Below are 19,317 nucleotides of genomic sequence, written 5' to 3' on the forward strand. Positions count from 1 at the left end.
TTCTTTTTAGGTGCCATATTTTTTAAAGTGCATAATTTTTCATCTACTTTCATAATATCCCATTAGTTTGTAGTTTTTTTCCTAAGGATTTTGATACAATCCAAGATTATGTCACAAAAGAAAATGATCTAAGAGAAAATCTAAAGGATTGTGGTATTGACAAGAAGGATTTTCAATTGATTTATAACTTGTTGGACTTTTTTTTCATCAGAGTATGCAGCCTTTGTATCTAGCTTTCACACATAGAGGTTAGCTCAAAGTTCCTCATACACTTCTCCCTTTGATGCATTCACAAAGATATTAATACTTGACCAATCTAAGTTGACCAAGATGGGGATTCTCAAATTTTCAAAGTCGCAAGCATTGGTGGCTAATAGAGGGAATCAACGAAATCAAGGAAAAGGCAAGAATCAAAGCAACCTAAGTCTAAAGTACAACAAGATGGAGCACAATCCTCCTCTCCACAATAAGGTGATTCTACATCCTCACCTAAGAGGAAATCTAAGGACAATATTTTTTGTGCATATTGCAAGAAGTTAGGACATGATGAACAACATTGTTACAAGAATGATATTGATGAATTGAAACATATTCTTGAGGAGAACAAAATCAATTTACCTTCTAGAATGTCTACTTTGGCTTCTTCTTCCAAGGAAAAGGATAAAGGAAAGAATCACTCCTTTGGGACAGATAAAGGAAAGGGAAAAACTCTTTGTGTTATTACAAGTCATGATTCAAGGACATGACTTCTAGATTTAGGGGATTCTCATCATATGGCATCTTTGCAGTCTATGGCCTCTTCATATGAGCCTTTCCACACGCTGTAGAATTTTGATGGGCAATCATACATACATCTTGGATATAATTACACTTTACTTAAGTTTACTTAGGTACATGCATATCATAGTAGTTTGCATATGAGACACCTAGGGAGATTTTCTACATTGAGAGTGTGTATGTAGGAGAATTTCCACCTTTTATGGTGTGATCTTGTTTCTACTTATCATATCCACTTATTGTGGAGTGATAATTCCACCTTTAGTGGGTGATCCACCTCATGTGGAATATTTTACTATTTCTCCTACCTACCCCTACGTACCCTTGCATCTCACTGAGCCACATGACATCATTGTGTGCTCTCTTGTCTCCTAGCCTTGCCTTTATAATAAGGCCCATCTATATTATATGTAACTTGATGATCCAGTTGATCAGTATTTTCATCTTGATAGAATATAGCTTAATCCTATCAATATTTTCTCTCTCTATTTTGTACTTTTCATTGAGCTCTTGATCTTGGCAAAATCCCACATTTATTATGGATAAATGCTTTTTACATTAGATGTTATTTTTAAATGCATGGCATTAAAATGGAAATTATGATGAAATATTCTTCAACTATAGTTTTGTGGACTAACCTATTGATCATTTAATCTTAGTGGGAATGATGCAAGAACATGTCAAAGAAAAGAACTTGGGTGTGGTAGAAGTTTCCTACCCACCTTGCAATAATTAGCATGATGGAAACTAGATGAACACACACTCACATAGTTGCATACATATTGTATTATGCATCGTTTAATACTAAATTTTATGTATTTATGGATGTGTAGTCTAATTTTAGCATTATGGTTTAAGTGATGTCTATAGTTGTGTAAATTTGTTTTTGTTAAGTTTGTTTCAAATGACTTGTTAGGAAACATAAAGCCATCCCCTTATTTTTATGTCAATATACTCATAAACTATGTACTTGTTTTATTAGAAATTAAAACGTTTGTATTTTTTTCAAATACAAATATCTTCTTTTCAAATATGTATATATGTATGTATGTATATTATTGTTGTGAATAATGTAGAATGATTTTTGATTAGAACTATGTAATCTTAAGAGAATAACATTACCTGTTTAATTAGAATTAAAATATTTGAACTTCAAAATTTTAATAAGATATTGCATATGAATTCCTTTTTTTCACATTACCCATTTAAATATTGATGAAATTTTTATTAGCCCATAGACTATATATATATGGTGGGAATGCCCATTAGTTTTTCCTCCTATTAGAAGCCAAATTAATTTTGGGTTAGTCTTTTTTCAAGGAAATTTACTGTTCCTTCCACGAAGGTCTGATTGCATTGTGTACAGACCACTGGCCCGCTTCACACCAATCTATAACGTGATGTTGCAGATGTTGCTGCTATCAATTTTATGGAGTTTTCAGAAGAATCAATCCTAATGAAGACTAGCTTGAGTTTCCCTATCTCTCCTATCTGAAAGAATAATATGCATATCAATTTATCGTTGAAACTTGACAAACTCAATCTTTCACTCCAACACCCCGCACCTAGCGCTGGAATTGAATCTACTCTTCAACAACATGGTTCCTAGAAATTTATGGATGGCCTTTCAATTTAGTTCTGGATATGGCACTCGCAAAGAATGAGGTTCTCAGAGCTATGAATTTGCATTTTCTAATTCTCTTTGCATTTTTCCCTAAGTTTGCGTGCGTTAGCATTTCAAGTCCTTTAGGTGCATATTGTTCCTGGGTAATGAGCCTAAATCCTTTTAATTAGTTTTATTATATTTTGAGTGTGATTCTCAATATGTTGTTTCGCTTATAGAGTTTTCCATGTATCTAATGTTCATGTGCTAAATGTGCTTTATGGTTTTATGTTTTGCAATTGCAGTATCAGATTAATTGTTGTATAGATCTGAAAAGAATTGATCTAGATTGCTTTACCACCCCTCTTAGTCTTACAGTGTGTTCAACAATGTTAAACTAGTAATCCACATTTGTCAGTCATATATAAATGATGAAATCCTATGTAAACATATATTAAAGTTATAGATTGATTGTGAAAATATTGGAGTGTATGTACACCATCTTTTACAATAACTATTTGTTCCTCTATAGTAGATTATCTTGTACAAGGTTAAGTGATTATTCCATCTTTTATACAAAGTGAAGGGTTGAGAAATAAATGAATAACTTTTTTAATAAAATTATATGATATCTAGTGTAAGAATTTTCTAGTAAGAAGCTTACCCAATAGAAGACACAATTTTCACTATTGAATTTTATGTGACAAAACATATAGATCGTGTACAATTAGGAATGTGTATTCTTGTTAAAGAAATGATTTTACTTTCTTTCAACAAGATAGTTCCATCAATATTTTTATTAATTTATATTTTTAGAAAAATTATGAATAATCGTATAATTATATTAATGATAATAATAGGAGAAGAAGCATCTAATATCTTAGCTAGAAATAAAGAAGAATAAAAGAAAGATTCTTTTTATTGTCCATGCCAAGTACCATACTACTTGTGGGAGTCATCTAATTGTGCTACAAGTGATATGTGCATCCTCTCAAAATACATGCTTTAATTTAAAAAATATATTTCAAATGAATAAAACATAAATACTTAGTACATACATATTGTAAAAAACACTATTCAATAAAACCACAGGAACGCCTTAGTACCCCAATTCAATAGTGTATGTAGGATGTGATGCTATCATGATTTCTAAATGCATGTGTATTATGTGCTAACATGTAATGATGTAGAATAAAACTATATCATAAGAAGATCTTTTTGGTGTGTCATTATACTTAGTCATATGATAGCAGGCTACACAGACTCGAGAAGGGATAGTGGAAAAAGGGGATGAAAGGTAGAAGATATGGAAGTGAAAAGAACTTCTTGTGCTATTATCATCATTGAGCTTAATTATGGCAAATAGGTTTTGACAATCCAGATATGTGCTTGACCTAGAAATTCATTGTACCCATTTGCATGGAGATCAAACAATCACAAACAAGGAATGCTCCAATTCACACTAGACTCACAATGCCCTCATATCCTTGGACAACACATAGCATTACTAAGAGACAATCCACAGACAACAAAATAGGTGAACATACCCCATCTTCACCTTTCTAGTCAAAGACATCCTAGAGATAGAATCTCTAGTCAGAGGCATCCTTGAAAAGCTAAAAGACTTGTCACCATACAAGATATAATCAAAATAAAACCAAGACTTGACACCAACATAAACTGGAATCCTCAAGTTATTAGTGTTGATTGCTTCTCATCTAAAATTGACTGAATCTATGAAATTTATACTTTATTGCAGAGAATAATGGAATTTTATTGTGGATTGGCGATGCAAATGCTCTTTTATTGTGAACTGTGCGTGAACAGAAAAAGGAGATAAAAAGATGATGCTTCTCAAAACATGTGATGCTTAAGGTTCGACACCCATCACTAGACTTAGGATTTTCCCTAGTTACAAATAGGACTTGATTTATTGTGGAAGAAGAGGAATGGAAAGGAAGGGGAAGTTGTATGAAAGGGAACCAATGTTAGGTAGATCAATAACCAACCATGATGGGAGTAGTAGGATGTGAGTGTGAGCAAGGTGAAAGGATCAGATTGAATTCTGAAGGAGGGAGGACCAATGTCTCTAAGCATGGCACCAATAACCCAGTTTTCACAATGGTATTTGCCCAAGACGTCATCGAAGTGGTTTTCATCGTTGGAAGAATTTATTTGTCTTTACCTTTTTTTATTTTTTATTTTTTTTGTGTCACACAGTGCCTATTTGACAAGTTTTCACCAAGTAACGATCTTTTTTATTTTTATTATTTTTTGGTATTTTTTTAATATTTTTTAATATTTTTTTGTATTTTTTTGTATTTTTGACAATGGGATATTCTGAAAAACTATGTGTAAAACCTGTGAAGGTGCATTCTATTCATAGGGTCCTCCAAAGGTTCTCCATCTTGTGTTGAGAGTTGATATGCACTTGATCCATAGAATGTTGTGATGACGTAAGGACCAATCCAATTTGGTTCGAAATTTCCCTTTTTCTCTCTATCTTGTTGATTCTTATGATTTTCTTTGATAACTAAGTCACCCACCTCAAATGTGCCAGAATTTACCTTATGATTGTAGCTTCGACATTCCTTGACTAAATGATGTGTTTCTCCATTAATTGTGTTCCTTGATGAAGGAACTAAGGTAGAATTACTAATGTGTGAACTACGTTGGCCCATATTAGGGGAGATCAACTCTTGTTCTTTTTTCTTCATAGGATTTTTATCCTTGACTTTGATTTTGATTTGGAATGAAGGAATTCTCTTTATTTTTTACTTTAAGATTTTTCTTTTCAAAGCTTGACTTTTGATCCCCAACAAGTAAGGGATTTTGTAATTCTTATTGATCCAAGTCTATAAGTGGAGTGGAAATGGAATGAGTGGATAACATGGTAAGGTTGTATGAGTTCTCCAGAGGGATGGTGATATTCAATAGATTCTTTTTTGGCACCACTCTTAGGACTATTGATATCGAGAGTTGCTCGCGCCACTAGAGGAGATTTGCATTTAGACCTTAGTAGCCACAATACTGGGTGGTTCATACCTAATTCCTTGATATTTTAAATTATTTGTAGGATACTCCTGTCAACTAAATGCCTTAGGAGATAGTGGGAGTTGATCAACATGAAAGATATACTCACCACATCCCATGTCTTTAACCTTGAATTTTTATTTGAGCTCTACTTGCTTTGATGCAAAAGCTTTCAAGGATTCTGGATTCACATATGTTGATGATGGAGTTTCTTCTCTATTAATTGGAATTATTATCTCTGATCCTGGTCATAGGTTATTCCAACATATGAACCGATTTGGATCACCTTTTATTTTTACATCAACTCTATTGTAAGGAAATTTGATACATTGATGATATGTTGATGGTAATACTCTCATTTCATGTATCCATGGATGTCCCAAAATTATGTTGTATGTGAGCTCTAGATCAAGGACTTGACATACCACATCGTTTGTAACTGGCCCAGCTCTAAGAGGTAAGTTGACTGTGCCCTTGGATGAGTGCTCTTCATCATCATATGCCTTAATGGTGATTGCATGTGTTGACTATGCCCTATTGGAAGCAGCTCTAGAAGCTCTTTGAATCTGAAAAGTTAAGCCTTTTTGTTCTTGACAATTTTTGTGTAATTTCTCAGTAGTGAACACAGACACAGTTTTACTAAATTCAGACTTGATTTCTGATCCTAGACGTTGTTATAGTAAACATAGACATTGTTTTACTAAATTCAGACTTGATTTCTGATCCCAGACGTTGTTATAGTAAATAGTTATAGTAACCAAACAACAGACCTAGTACTAATGAAGAGATCAAACCCGAGATATTCAAGAGCCATCACGGTGAAAACAAGAGGCATCCATCATAGAGAAGCAATTGTATACAGTATGTCAAGGACTATCATGAGTGAATACCCATGAAGAAATAACAAGAGTGATGAAAGGATAAGGATGTCATGTAGAAAGGTTGAGTGAAATATATTTCAGTCGTTTCAGGCTCCCTAAGGATATTATGTTCTTTCATAGAATATTTTGTTTATACTTGTTTAAGGTTAGTGTTCCACATGGAATGATATGTTTTGGTCATAAAGGAGCTTTCAAAGATAATGAGCCCAAAGAGATGCCAAGACAGTGTTAGCACGCAAAGGCTCCTTTCTTGCCACCAAAGGGTAGAGCACCAAATGATCTTGACAGAGGAAAAATCAGAATAAAAGACAACTTTATGAATTATAGAACATGAATGAAATAAGAGACATTAATTTGCTACAGTTATTAAGTTTTCATGGAGAAATGAATTCGATGTTCATTGTTAACATCAGTGGTAGATATGTTTAGGACTATCCAACTCCAATGTTGCAGATAATAAGGAATCTCATGAATACATGGCTAAATGATACAATCAAAACTAATTAGATAGTACAATCATATGAAACTAAACAAAGAATCCACATGAAGAAAAAATCACAGCAACTAAGGGATACAACTCAATGATACATGGTTGACTAAAAAAGGCCTCACTCACATTAATGAGAAGGAAAACAATCTTCATATTAAATAAAGCATTGTACATTCAATCTGAATATGAAGCACAACAGAGAGGAAAAGGCAGGGTTGTAAATGCAGTGAATACTTGGAACCTCTCTTCATTGTAGACCAAAATTTTGTGGGCGAAACTTTACCATATAGGCACCACACACCCTAAAAGTAGGGTTCTTCAGCTATGGCACCTCTTCCCTCTTTAATTACTATAGACTACACAAAGTTAAGCAGTATTGTACTTCCAAATGAAGAAATTGTATTGAGGTGTAATTATCTACTACTGCATGCAAGGGTAAAGAGTATCATGAGACAAACTAACCAAAGCTGGAAACACAAAATAGGTGAAATATAATTTATTGACATCATTTAAATAACTTGATTAATCTTAAGATTTTCATTCTCAACCAGTCAAATGCAGATAAAGTAATTTTTAGTATTGATCCTAAACATTACAGTTCAACCCTAAATTAAAAATTCAATAGCTTTTGATTGGTGCCATGGGATAAGGAAACGTGAGGACTGTAGTAACCTTTTGGCACTTTATAATACATCAGTGCCAAAAAGGACCCACCTCTTATAGATGAAAACTTATCTCTCACTACTTCTAGAATATCGTATTGCATATATTATAAAAATATGAAACCAGAGTGCCTAAGATGAGAATAAGGATTTCTCAAGATTTCATTGCCATATATTGCTTTCATAAAGAAATATATATGGGCTCAAAAACCAATTTTATCTGACTCCAGCTCATGGCCAATGAACAAAAAAAATCTTTAAACCCCCAATTGAGGGATCCTAAAATAATGGAGTGAATGAAGGGGGCGCCCCAGTGTTTGAAATCCCAAACTGGGTCGAATGCCATATAATTGACCATGGGGGGTATGAGCAAGTATTGGCCTACAGTTAAGACTAGTCACCGATATGGAACCCCGAGAAACATTTCCCAATCAATTCCATTTCTAACATATATGCACCCCTTTGAGATATGCACTTTCTAACACTGGGATCCCTCACATTTTTGATGGGTGGTGCCACATGACATGGAAGGGTCGCTCCTTGCCTATTCCTTCATTTTGTGAAAGAATGGTTGAGAAGTAAAAGATGAGGGCCACGACGGAGTGGTTGTCGAATAGACAACCAGTGGCACGGTGAGATCCTGCTCAAGAAAAGTAGAAATGTAGAGATTTGATACACAAGCTATCATCCTAATAAAAACCAATCTTTTCCTTTACAAATTTATATTTTCCCACAAAACTACCTCTTCTAATCGAGTTCGTTGGAAGCCAAATGTTGCAGGCCGATCCATTGCAACCATCACAAATTTTGTAAGGGGGTTGACTCAGTTTCTAAGAGTTTGTGGTAAAAAAAGTAGGTTAGGGATGATTGATTTTATGTTTTCACTTCCCACCATTCCTCTTTTGAAAATTCATGTATCTTTTGTCTTAACTTTTAATTTAAGACAAATTAAAATCATTTTATTTTTTAATTTAAGATAATTAAATAATAATTCAAGTATTTAAGACAATATACTAATATTGTCTTTAAAAAATGTCTTAAATAGCTCTCTTATGTAGTAGCCAATCTAGCTACAAGAAGCGCAAGATCTGAAACTGTTGCCATTATACCGTCTGGATCGAATGAAGCAAGAAAACATGAAACCGGCTTGAGAAGCCGTGTGTGTTACGACAACCCTTGTCAGCATTTAAACATTTCTTTGGAAGCTTATATATTTTACTCTGTATTTTTTCTATTGATCACGATTTTTCATTATTTACAATTAGTATATAATATATTATTTTATCAATCTCAATCATGTCATGTGATCCATTATCAAGATGTGAAGAACCGTCCACGTTTGAAATTAATCCCGACTTTCTACATTCTGATAATGAAACAGAATATTACCCCAAACATTAACAAAAATGCATTGATATAGATGTCTCAAAGCTGATGTTTTCTAGTATCTTTCTAGATGGATACATTGAGTATTCAAGTAGGAGTTTAGTTACTTATACAGAGAAGAGAGCTCCGCGTGTTACGATGGAAGGAAAGACCAGAGTTCAAAGCCGCCTATCATATGATAATGAGAGCCCCAGTCTTTTGAAATTCGAATGGTCATGAACAATCAGACTTATGTTTATCTCTGGCTTGACAATTTCTGCATTGTCAAAATCTACTTATTTGTATTCAAAGCAGCGATCTGTGACTTTCAATACCTAAAGTTGCGTATGTTTCAAAAACCATGACAATGCATGTTGAATTTAGTTAACTAGCATGTGCACAAAAGGGGTGTAAGTATTATGCCGGTAGAAAAACCTTTCTAAATTAATAGGTTAGAAAGTCAATTCAATTTATATATCTAATATATTATTTTGATTAATAAATGTTAAATTTGTGAGTTAAAATTATTCACAACAATCTATTTGCGCTCTCTTTTACAAATACAAAGTTTGTTTGAGATTTTATAGTAGTACATTCCAGTCCACAATGTTTTGCTACCTTGGATGGTCATATTAAAATGATGATAATAGTGTTGGGAATATGAAGCCCAACAGTCACATGGCTGTTTGTCTTCCCCAGAAGACTCTTCATTTCATATTTGATATGTTTATATAAATGGCTGTGTGTAGCCCATACATGATGTACTGTGTAGTATTAGATATTGGTTAATAAGAATTCTCTTTGCTTTCTAGTAGACGTAGCCACTTAGTGGTGAACCACGTTAATCTTGTGTCTCGAGTTCATTGTTGTGTCTATTATTCTTTCTGTTGTTTTCTGTTCATTATTATGTGTTTTCATTGCTCGTTTTAAACATGCTGGGTGCTTTTATGTTATCAATAAACAGGCTGAAGTTTCAAATGATGATGAAGCCAAAGCAGAAGCATTATATGAATAATTTTGGGTGGTGTTAGAGTCATCAATAATTATAGAGTGGTTGAAAAGGTGGACATTTTTTTAGCATTTATGATTGTATTCTAATTGATTGTCAATGAATTAGATTTATTTGATCTTGCATTTATTGAAATATATTATATAGTTTACCAACAATTAAAAGATACAGTGTTTCTTTAACTGCATATAGTCCCAAACAAATGATCGATGAAAACTATATATTGGTGTTAAAAACATAGTATATCAGTGCTAAAATGATGGTATATTAGTGTGAGACATGTTTACAACTCAAACTCCATCCATAATATAGCCTATCGGCTAATTATATTAACAAATGTTTTATAATGGAAGTTATGGAGGAGTGAGGAGTCAAAATACATTATTTTATTCTATAGACAATTAGTAATGATTAATAATACTAATTATAAACATTATATTTAGATATATGTTTTTTATTATATTTAATTTTAATTATTAATTAACTATATAATATATTCAAATATTTAATATACATTAATTATTAATTAGATATATAAATAGGCATAAAAAATGGATCCATATCCTCCCTTAGTAAAGCTTAAAATCATAATTAAGGGTAAACCAAGTACCATGATTGCCTTAGATAAAATTATTTTCTTGAACCAATACAAGATCATAATGATCATGATGGTGGTATTTTAGTTGATCAGGAAGAATAAGATCTCATTTAACTTGATATTTGATTCTAGTAATATTGTACATTAGGATGAGTTCCTGAATCCTTAGATGATACTATTTTAAGAAAAAATGTAACTAACTTTCTATCCTCCCACCCATATTCTACTTACCATCCAAATTTCAAAAATAGAAGGGAAACACCATTCTATGACAAGACACTCAAAACCTATCTATGCCTAAATCCAAAATCATTTAGAAAAAAACAAATCCTTATCCTCACACAAAAGTCAATTACTAAGCCTTCAAAAGATTGTCAAGATTCTAATAAACAATCTACCACCTTTTGCACAAATGATCCTTGGTTTGAGAGATTTATTATTCAATATCAAAATACTAGTCAACATTACATTAGTGAAGCCAATGTGAAACCAAAATCACCATTAAAGAAAGATCTAATCCTATGAATTCATTAGAGAAATTTTACTATCCAAATCAAATCAAAAATTAATTTATTAATGACGATGATGATAGTATTGTAGATCAAGTTGAATATAATAATTAAAATATATTTTATTATGAGATTATTATAGCTAAACTTTCTGTGAGCTTTCATTACTCAACCTATGACTCTGTTGACAAGGGAAACCCCATCTTAACTTGACATCCTTCTGTCTAGTCAATGTTTCCAAGACCAAGTTCATGAGAGCACTCCATCTATTTCACACATTATGTATATCCTTCATCTTCCTCCTTACAATATAATGTCCAATCCATCTATCCAAAATATTAATACACATTACAAACACACCAAAATCCAAATAATTCTTTTTATATTTCTATTGAGGACTATTAAAATGAAGAATATATATCACACAAATTCAATGATGTTACTTTTCCCAAGAATATCCACAACTCGCATGGTGCCATTCCTATCCAACAAATAGCACCATACAATAAAAATTCTAGCAACATGCCCGTCCAAGATCAAGTACCATCATGTAAGGATCTTGTAAATATGAGTATATTAAGCATGAACTAGAGTTTCCTAAAATCATTGCTTCCTATCAAATACCATCTTCTCATATTGTGTCTATCCAACCTATCAAAGAGTCTCCTAGTCCCATCCTTGTCCAAAATCAAACACTATCATAAAAATCAATACCCAGAAATTCTATTCAAGAATATTGGCCTATGTTCAAGTCGAAATCCATTTATGAATTGTTCAAATCCTATCAATACTATCGAAGAAATTTTTATGTTCATCTTAAATCAAGAGATGTGTAAACAAACAAATCCAAAGCAAGTTCAAATATGTCCTCAACCAAGTCATGGTCAAATTATCCAAACTAAAGATGAAATCACTCAAGAGAAACACATCCAAGCTACTGTCATTTATTATCATGATCCTACCTGTTATGAAGGGAGATAAGAAGACCCTCAAGATATATCGTTATATGATATTGTCAAGAAGCATAATATTTTAAATTATTTGCGTAATTCCTCAAGACGCGTGCAAGGAAGGCCAAGGAGGCAAAAACCTTAGCCACAACAACATTGAGGTAGGTGGGTGTTCTTCGACCTATGATGGAGAGGAAGGTGCAGATGATAGCGATGGGAAGGATGTAGATGGCCCTTTGTCTTTGGCACCTAGTTCTCAACCTGCTTGGGGAAGGACTGCCCTTTGCAACACTATCAGTGGTTGCTCTGATGATAGCATGGCTACTGGAGCTGTGGGTTTAGTGATCCCATTGAGGGTGTGGAGGAGGATCTCCTCCTTGATACTATTTTGTAAGGCACTAAGGACGATGAAGACATTTCCCTCTTTTCTCTTTCACAAGAGGAAAAATAGAGGGTTCTGTTGAATCATTCTGTTTTAGGTTCTAAACCCATTGGAGCTTTTTTTGATCATGGTGGCCTTGGGCTCATCCTTCAGAGGGGAATTCTTCTTCCTCAACCCAAAGACCCTACAGTGGTGGGTGACGAGGTCTCCCCTCTTTCTCTTGGAAGGACTCCCAATGCTTCTAGGATTTGTGTTCCTTTCTTGTAGAATGATAATGTTTTGTTGGGTGTGAGTTATCTTAGCCTTCCTGAGGCCTCCTCCGACATTATGACTTCTTTCAATATTGGTGTGATGGATTCCCCTAGTGTTTCATCTCCTGGTGTTGGTGGCATGTCTGTTGCCCCCTGCTATGATGTGCTTGGAGACTGTCACTCCTACACATGATATAGTTGAAGGGTTTGATCTTGTTACCCCTCAGTCGGGTGTGGATATTGAGGTTGAAGAGATGTTTACTTCCCCCGAGTCTTTTGTTCCTTCATAGATTATGGAGGATGGGATGGAAATCGATATCCCAGACTTTCTTTCTTGCAGGATGGAGGCTTAATCCAATAACTCTCTTGTTGGGAAATTTTGTGGGAATCGTCCAGACATAGATGTCGTGGGAAGATGGATGGGTGGGAGGTGGAACCTAGGAGGTAAGGTTGAGGTTGTTTCTATTCTTAACAATTTCTTCTTATTCTACTTTTCAAATTCAGATGATTGCTCCAAGACCCTTTTAGATAGTCCTTGGTTTATGGGGCACAATGGACTTGTCCTTAATCAGTGGGCCCCTAGATTTAATCCTTTGAAGGAAGATATTAGTAAGTTCCTTGTGTGGGTCCAATTGCCATACCTTCCTTTGGAATTCTGAGATGAGGAAGTTTTTTGACTCATTGCAAACAATTTTGCATAGTATTTTAATACTGATTCTGTCACAAAATTTAAGAAGCATTTGATCCGTGCTCATTTTTGTGTGCTTGTGGAGAAAAATATGGAGCTCCCTTCGTAGGTTTCTCTTTGCTACAAGTTCGGAGTGTGGGTGCAGCCTATTATTTTTGAAGACTAGATTCTAGTTTTTGTCAATGCTGTTGTAATTGGGTCACTCTAGTGCCAGTTGCCCCAAGAATGAGAAATGACCACTTGTTGGTGGCTATGACAAGTCTTCTCAAAGGGCTGAAAATAGAGGGAAAGCCTTTATTGATTATGAGAAGATGAAGCTCCCTTCTTAGGTTTCTCTTCGCTCCATGTGCTTATGGAGAAAAACATGGAGCTCCCTTCTCAGGATTCTCTTTGCTCCAAGTTTGGAGTGTCGGTGCAGCCTGTTATTTTTTAAGACTAGATTCTATTTTTTGCCATTGCTATTGTAAATTGGGTCACTCTAGTGCCAGTTGCCCCAAGAATGAGAAATGGCAACTTGTTGGTGGCTATGACAAGGCTTCTCAAAGGGCTGAAAATAGCGAGAAAGCCTTTATTGATGGTGAGAAGATGAACACCTCTTCTTTGGTTTCAAGTTTAAATGCTTGTTCTCCTCCTTGGGTTAATAGAAAAATCATAGAGCTTGTTAACTCTTGCTCCATGAAACAAAAATCTTTGGAATAATTTGGCTTTAAACCACGTTAACTTGGGGTTGGGTGTTTGTAAGTTTTGATGTCTTTTGTTGTTTGTTTGTTGTTTGTCTTGGTTGTCTCTTGTTGTTTTGTAGTGCTATTTGATCTATCCGTTTGATCTATCCTATTGTAAAAGGGTCAGGGCCCATTTCGAAACCCCTTATTTTTTAATCAAAAACATTAACAAACAAAAAATGGGTTAGTAAATTTCTTATATTAGAAAAGTAAAAATAAGCAATGTTAGAATAGACACAAGCATGAAATGGTGTGTTAAAAGAACGATAATACTAATAAAATTGTCCATACATATGTGGAAAAAATATATAGGTGACACATATAACAAGAAATGGAACATCAATCTAAAAAATTGAATGAGTGACAAGAACCTTAGAACAACACATTAGAAAAACATAAATGAGAACTATATAAAATTAGAGAGTTGTCTCAATACAACCTACCTCAAGGACAAACTACTTTAAGTGATACAAGAACATTATAATCAAAAAATAATATTATTCATGTGAAAATCACAAGAAGTAACACCAAGATCAATCTCCCAATATATATATATATATATATATATATATATATATATATATATATATATATATATATATATATATATATATATATATACCTTGCCGATCCAGAGTCTAAGTGATTGCTTAAGAGCACAAGTATAGGGTACAAAGTAGAGACACTTTCCTTACCTAGTACCTGCCTTGCCGTATGGAATGGAGACCTATCTAGAAAGACACCTGACCTCAATGTACCAAACCAGCACTCGACCTATAGCTGAAAGGCCAAAAACACAGTGATAGGGTGAATACAAAGAGACTACTAGACAGAGGTATCTATCTTACCATGTTGGAATGAACACTATACTTAGTAGGCCTGCTCCCCCTTCTAGGCAAAAAGCACTACGATAGCCTGTACTTAGAAACACTGACCGACCATAGTCACCCTCATTTATGGACATAGACCCTTCTAGACATACAAATACCTGGCCTATATGTAGTACCACGGGCAGATCCCCATCTGGATCTATAAAAAACTTAGTGGTGAGGGTCAGGCACTGCTACGAACACCATAGGTCAGGAAGCCAAAAGGACTTCTACTCAGATAAGACACTACGAGACCATATACTAATACACTGGGTTCATATCGTAGACACTACCCCTGTTACCCACCTATGCTACCCCACCACACAAAGGCACATACCTGCTTGGCATGCAAGGAACGAAGTACTAGTACATGCTACCGACAAGGACCTAACACCTGCAGCTACCTTGACTACTAGGTACCTGAGTTACTCCTACTCTGGTTACGGAAAAGGATAAGGTCAGATAGAAGAAATCAAGGAAGCAAGCACTCCTTCAAAATAAACGGAGCAGGTACCCATACCCATCTGCAACGGACAGTGACGAGGGTGGGTGGCCACCTTGATCCAATAGTGACCATGGCTTCTTTATTTCTCTTATTGTAGCTTCAACCTTATAGCTTCACCCTTCTTGGAAGGTCCCACCTAAAATGGAGCATTTGTTAAAGCTTTCTAGTTTTTTTGTGGAAATCAAATCTCCACTTAGACCTGACATTTTCCCTAGAGAATGGTAGGGCCATTTATATAGTCATAGCCCATTGTTTTGATTCCAGATCGATAGCATGCAACATTCCTACCAAGCCCATAGCCCACATCTGAGCTAGTTTGAGAGCCATACCCCTATGATCCCCTATAGAATGATAGGGTAGATCGAGTGGACCCATTCCATAATGATCCATTATAAAGCGTCTAGCATTCCTTCTAGCTTGCAATCAAGACCCGACAAAGGTAGAGGCAGAGACAGAGGTGGCAGTTTTTGCGGGGGCAGTGAACTCAATTTCAGTTGATCCAGCATCAGGGGCAAAGGTGGAAACAGAGGCAGGCACATCTAGGATGTGGTTACCAACGTAGTCTTATTATAGGCTAAGAGCTTTATGAAGCATAATCACCCCTACTATCTAAAGGCAGTCGATCGCTACTCCAGTTGCGAAGGAAGCACTGAAGAATAGACGCGGCTTCAAAAGCTGTATCGTTTTTGACAGGAACAACTTCATTGACTTCAAAAGTCGCGTTATCTTTGTAAATTTTAAGGGCCATCAAGTATGGCTATAATATTAATTGATGGAAAGAGGAATGTTGAAGCCATCCACTTGCGAGACATCGTAGTAGTCCTGATTGCTCTGGGTGTACTTGGCCAACGTGGTGGGAACAGCTCCCAAGACTGTGCAGCTCAGTTGGCTGCCGCAGTCACTGGTTTGACAGGTTCCTCGCCTGCTCGCATCGAAAGAGTAGTCGGTTCAGCCCCAGAACCTTGCCGACTATGTACCCGCCGCCAAATTAACGACCTGTGTTTGACCCTAGTTGAATTACTGCCCTCCTCCGGGTAATCCCGCCGCCCAGACTATGTACCTGCACTATTTCGTATATCAAATTTAACTGCTCCTGCTTCTGCGACACACATACTATAATTGTTTGTTTTAGAGATCTTATTAATCCATCTACAACACGCAGTATGTTAGCAACAAAACTTACCTTGCTTGTATAAAGAGATGGCCAGTCCCGCCACAATGAGAAGCGGAAGGTCTAATGCTCTTGCCATTATACAGTCTGGATTGAATGAAGATGGATAGATTGGGTATATGAGGAGAGATTTATCATTTATAAAAAGAACACCGCTCCACCAGTTCCAAAAGAAGCATGAACCCGGCTTGAGAAAGCATGCAATGCATCTTATTGTTGATAACTTATGCTGCTCTAGCATGCAGCTAGATTAATTTAGTTAATAGTTTTTTGTTTATTCATGCAAATAAAGCATGTACTCCAACATGCATTAATCCTTAGGACTATTTTTAGTTTTGTTTTTTTGCATGAATTTGTTTTTAGTAAATAAAGCATGTTGTGCATGCACTTATTGTATTCTTAATTTAGGGAGTAGTTTGCTTTTTTTAGTTTGAGAGCCTTAGTAGCTTTCCATGCAATGCTAGGAATATATTTAGAACTGCAGTTATTATTAATTCTTCTTGATTGCAAATTCTTTATATATAGAGCCTCTATGTAATTTTTTAATTAAGCTTCAATAAAGATATTGGTGTGTGCAATTCCAAAAAAACAAGGCACTTTGTTTTTTATTCTGAATTGTGATTTCTTTTTGCAATTTCTTCATTTTTCTATTATTGTTTGCTAATCAGTTGGTTCAGAGAAGATAGGTCAGGTTCAAAATTCTACAAGTGGTATCAGAGCAGGTTAAATTGTTTTGGGTTAAAGTTTTATTGTTCGAATTTTGCCAAATTTAATCATGTCAAATTCTAACCATATGCCCGTTCTAGAATTTGATGGGAATGATCATGATTATTGGTGCATTAAGATGCTGACCTTTTTTATTGGAAAAGATTTGTGGGAGATTATTGAATCGGGTTATGAAGAGCCAGCTGATTGCAATGCCTTTACAACCAATGACAAAATAGCTAGAAAGGAAGCAAGGAAAAAGAATGCTCAAGCTTTGTTTCACATTCAGATAGCTCTTGATAAGAGCTTATTTCCAAGAATATCAGGAGCAACAACTGCCAAAGATGCTTGGAAGACTCTACAAGAAGCTTACCAAGGTAGTGATCAAGTTAAAGTGGTCAAGCTTCAGACATTGAAGTGAGAGTTAGATAATTTGAGGATGCAAGAAGCTGAAAGTATAAGTGATTATTGTGTCAGAGTCAAAGATGTGGTCAATAAAATGGCTACACTTGGGGAAATTGTAAGCAATGAAGTTTTGATAAAAAAAGGTGTTGAGATCTTTGACACCCAAATGGAATCATGTAGCAATAATCATAGAAGAAAGCAAGGATTTGACAAAACTACAGTTTGATCGACTAGTTGGATCCCTGATGTCTCATGAAGAAAGATTGAAAGATTCTCTAGAAGGTGTAGAGAAAGTGTTTTCCTCTAAACTGCTAATCACAAAAAATGAAGATGCAAGCAGCAGTAGTGCAAAAATCAATTAAGGCCAAGGTAAAGGGCAAAGCCAAAATTCTTCAAGAGGTAGAGGAAGAGGTGGCTCAAGAGGAAGTGGTGGTTTTAGAGGAAGAGGTAGAGGCAGATTTGATGAGAGAAATGTTCAATGTTACCATTGTAATAGGTATGGCCACTTTGAAAGAGAATGCAGATTGAAAGAAGGTAAAAGTGCTAACTATGCTCAAGAAAGTAGTGACAATCCTCCTGAGCACTTATTTTTATCTTATGCCAAGGGTGAAAATACTAGTAAAGATGTTTGGTACCTAGATTCTAGATTCTCTAACCATATGACAGGGAATGAGAAGTTGTTCTCAACAAAGGATGGAAGTTTCAAATCCAAGATCCAGCTTGGTGATGATAAATCATTGGAGGTTGCTGCCAAAGGAGCTATGGAGGTCCAAACAAAAGAAGGTATAAAGAGTATTCATGAGATTTATTATACTCAACAATTGAAGCATAATTTGTTAAGTGTTGGGCAGCTATGTGAGAAAAATTATAAAGTAGTCTTTGAGAATAAGACATGTACTATCTATGATAAGAATAAGGGTAATAGGGTGATCACTGTTGTTCCTATGACAAGAAATATGACGTTCTCCTTGAGGTTTGGTGAATAGAACAATAGTTTGGCAAATATGGTTTATGAGGATTCAAGTTGGTTATGGCATCTCAGGTATGGGCATTTAAATTTTCATAGTTTGAAGTTTCTAACCTCACATGCATTAGTTTCTGGTTTGCCCAAGGTTGAGGAACACAAGGAGGTTTGTGAAGGTTGTGCTAAAGGAAAGCATGCAAGAGAAATGTTTCCAAAGAGCAATGCATGGAGGGCTCATCACCCACTTCAGCTTGTTCATTCAAGTATATGTGGTCCTATGCAAACTAAGAGTTTGGGTAAGTCATCGTATTTCATCACTTTTATTGATGATTACTCACGAAATTGTTGGGTATATTTTTTGAAGGCCAAAGATGAAGCCTTGGATACATTCAAGAAGTTTAAAGCCCTTGTGGAAAATGAGAAAGCATGCAAGATCAAATGTTTAAGGACTGATCGTGGAGGAGAATTTTGCTCCAAGGCTTTCAAAAGTTTTTGTGATTTTAATGGCATCAAGAGGCAACTTACTACTGCATACACACCTCAACAGAATGGAGTAGTTGAAAGGAAGAATCGTACTGTGGTTGAAATGGCAAGGTGCATGTTACAAACCAAGGGATTGAACAATTCTTATTGGGGAGATGGAGTTGCTATAGCGGTGTACATCCTCAACCATAGCCCCACTAGTGCACTAGAAAAGATGACTCCTTATGAAGCTTGGTATGGTAAAAGGCCTAATATTAATCATTTCAAAGTTTTTGATTGTTTGGCTTATGTGCAT

This window comes from Cryptomeria japonica, unplaced genomic scaffold (genome assembly GCF_030272615.1).
Source record: "Cryptomeria japonica unplaced genomic scaffold, Sugi_1.0 HiC_scaffold_425, whole genome shotgun sequence".
Taxonomy (NCBI): domain Eukaryota; kingdom Viridiplantae; phylum Streptophyta; class Pinopsida; order Cupressales; family Cupressaceae; genus Cryptomeria; species Cryptomeria japonica.